This window comes from Sceloporus undulatus, chromosome 6 (genome assembly GCF_019175285.1).
Source record: "Sceloporus undulatus isolate JIND9_A2432 ecotype Alabama chromosome 6, SceUnd_v1.1, whole genome shotgun sequence".
NCBI lineage: Eukaryota > Metazoa > Chordata > Lepidosauria > Squamata > Phrynosomatidae > Sceloporus > Sceloporus undulatus.
The window spans coordinates 87,054,809-87,058,179 of NC_056527.1; the positions used below are offsets into that span (position 1 = coordinate 87,054,809).

Genomic DNA, 3,371 nt, shown 5'->3' on the forward strand with positions numbered 1-3,371 from the left:
TAGGGGGTCAAGAAAGGCAATGAAGAGAGGAAGAAATCGGTAGACTATTAAGAGGACGGTGCTCTGTCCTTGTATTCTTTCCCTTAGCTCCTCTGAGGCCGGGAGGTTGTGGAAACAGGCGGGCAGAGAGACCCCCTTCCCTCTCCCCCATTCATTCCCCTTCATGTCTTGAAAGAGGGCCAAATTACGAACCGGGGAAAATTTAATTCCCTCCTTTATTTCTTGAAATAGACCCAGGGATGGTGATGCCAAGGAAGCCCTTCTTTCCCACCGTCCAGCCCTGAACGATTTCCCCCCTTCCAGTCCTGCAACGCCTTCCTAAAATAAAAGAGTTGTTAAAACCCCAAAGATCATATAAGACATCCTTTCGGGGATGAGGAGAAGCCCCTTGGCTGATGCCCAGCTGCGAAGCTCTCCCTTTGTATATTAAAAAGGAAAAAAAGGGGGCAGGGATGTGTTCCTAAATTTTTGTGTGGCTTGGTTTTGTCCCCCTTTCCCTTTGTATTTGTTATTGTTTCTTTCCCCGATCCAAGGGAAAGGAGGGAGGGAAAGAGAGAGAGAAAGAGAAGGAGGGAGGGAGAGAGAAAGAAAGGCTAAAAGCCGAAACCTGGCTGCCAAGCGGCCCTATGCCTCTCTCGCTTTGCCCAGTGCCCAGGCGAATGCCAGGCGAAGCAGAAGGGTGGGGAGAGGCGAGCGGGGCGGGTAGGAGGAGACCTCGCCTCGGTTTAAATTCCGTGGCATCTGTTCATTATTATACAGTGTAGGTTTTTATATGGACAGCTAAATTAAAGACAGATTTCTGCCAGAATTGCAGATATCATTTTAAAAAGAGAGAGAGAGAGAGAAGAGAAAGAGAGAAGGCGAAGTGGGAGAAATAAAAGAGAGAAGGTGGAAACAGAGGAATAGACCAGGAGGATTGGGGAAAAAAAACTGGTGGTTCGCTTGCATTGATTTATTTCAGGTGTGGGAGGAATAGCATATAGATTATATATAATATAATATTAATATAATATAATATATACCAAGGTCCACATCTCAGCATTGCAAAATGGAGTGTATCGTAAGACTATTTTAATAGATAGATAGATAGATAGATAGATAGATAGATAGATAGATAGATAGTCTTATGACACATTCCACTTTGCAAGGCTGAGATGTGGATCTTGGTGTGTATGTATATAGATATAGATATAGATTTATGCCACACCTCACTTTGCAAGGTTGAGCTATAGTCCTAGATGTGGCTGCTCACTCCTGCTTTGCTATATTGTTGACCTGGACCCGATCCTTTTGTGTGTATTTGTACACATAGTTGTGTATATATGTGTGTGTGCAGGAATAATGAAAAGAAAGGAGGCACAGCAAAGCGAGTCTACTTGTGCCTTTTAGCTCTTCGTGGCTTTAAAATGACCCATCTCTTCATTCAGATTTTGTCGAAGTCCTCTCTCTTTATTCCCTACTTGTTTCACCCACTCCTTTCTTTTCTTTTCTTTTCTTTCTTTGAGCCCTTCTTCTGTCTCTGAGCATTTATCTTCGTGTTTAAAATACCATTTTATTATCCTGGGACCCTCAACGTTGAGGGACCTTGAGCTCGTCCTTTTCTCTCAGCTTCGCCTACCTCACAGGGTTGTTGGTCCCTGAGGCCTCTCACATAAGGTGTCCCAGTCCTTTGACAGGAGGGATGGGGTTTTTTATAAAGAAGGAAGACAATTTGTGTGTATTTGTGGTTGTTGTTTTTTTTTTAACCTTCCCTTCAGGCACCAACAGCCCAGACAAGGCGTCCTCCTTTTCCAGGACGCGTCCTCCATCTCCATCTTCACCTTCAGTCCAAAGTCCCAAAACATCCTCCATTTTGAGTGCGACTAAGAAGCACGGATTGACATTGATAGGCTTTTTCTTTGGTCATGTCCCCCTCCAAATGTTTGAACGTCCTACATTTTTGCGCCAATAATGCCTTGCTGTCCTCCTCAGGCTCACCTTGGCCTGGAGGGGGTCAAAATGAAACACAAAAGGCGGGTACACAATCTCACATAACACTTCGGTGGCCGGTTTACACAATAGGCTGAATAATGGCGCCATAAAGGAGCACCTCGAACGGTGTCGCTTTTGAGCACTGCTTCGGAGCAAAGGAATGGGAAGCGTTTTGCCACAAACTAGTGACCCCCCCAAAAAAACTCTCTTCACGGTGTGAAACCCTAATTCACCCCCAAAGTGTGATAAATGTGTAAATGTGTAAAGAAAGAGAAGGGCGCGGCCCTCAAGGAAGGACCCTAAAAGCCCGCCAATAACGTTGTTTGGCCCGCATTTTAGGAAAAGACACCTTTCTGAGGGGGAAAGTGAGGTGAATTGCACCTGAGGGGATGAAGGAGTCCATTCCCTCATGTGTGGTTTGTTTGTTACACAACAGACCCCACACTGCAAAAATGATCCGGTTTGATACCACTCTTTGACTGCCATGGTTCTGGGGACTGCGTTTGGTGGTGGCACCAGAGCAAAGGGTTTCAAGCAGGATTATTCCCGCAGTGTGGATGGTGTGTAACAAATCCCTGGTGCCACAACAAACTGCAGTTTCCAGAATCTCATAGCACTGAGCCATGGCAGTGAAAGTGGTGTCAAGCCGGATTATTCTTTCAGTGACAAATCCCTCGTCGAAAGAGTTAAAAGAGGGCCATCTGTGTGTGGCTGCGAAGCGCGGGGAAGAGCCCAAGCTGGCTGCCAAGGAGGGTTGGCATCAAACCCGGGAACAAATGCTTGGTACTTCGGAATGCCGAGGCGCTTGGCAGGGTTTGGGCATTCACACACACAGAGAGACACGCAGACACACAACCAGGGGCCTTCTCTGCCTCCCTTTGCCACGTCTTTCCTTCCTAGCCTCTCCTATGAGCCTCAATTTGGCCTCTCCAGACTCATAAGGTGACAGGCTGCGAGCAGGCAGGGAAAAGAAAGCTGGAGGCAGGTAGCCTCTACTACCACCACCACCACTACTACTACTACTACTACTGTTACTTCTATTAGAGTCTGGAGACCAGGGTTCGATTCCTAGCTCAGCCATGAAGCCCATTAAGTGACCTTGGGCAAGTCACACTCTCTCAGCCTCAAAGGAAGGCCATGGCAAGCCTCCTCTGAACAAATCTGGCCAGGCTCCAAAACACACTGCGGAAATAATCCAGGTTGAGACCGCTTTAGCTGCCCTGGTTCAACGCTAGGGAATTCTGGGAACTGTAGTTTTGTGAGGCATTTAGCCTCCTCTGTCAGGGAGCTCTGGTGCCACAATAAACTACAATTCCCAGGATTCCATAGCATTGAGCCATGGCAGTTAAATTGATATCACACTTGATAATTTCTGCAGCGTGGATGCAGCTTTGGTCAGC

General features: G+C 46.9%; 1 protein-coding gene across 3 annotated transcripts in view; it reads left to right on the top strand.

Annotated features, from left to right (window-relative positions):
* Positions 1-3,371, top strand: part of PPP1R1B (protein phosphatase 1 regulatory inhibitor subunit 1B) — a 92,913-nt gene that overhangs the window by 53,527 nt on the left and 36,015 nt on the right. The gene's annotated exons all lie outside the window — the stretch shown is intronic.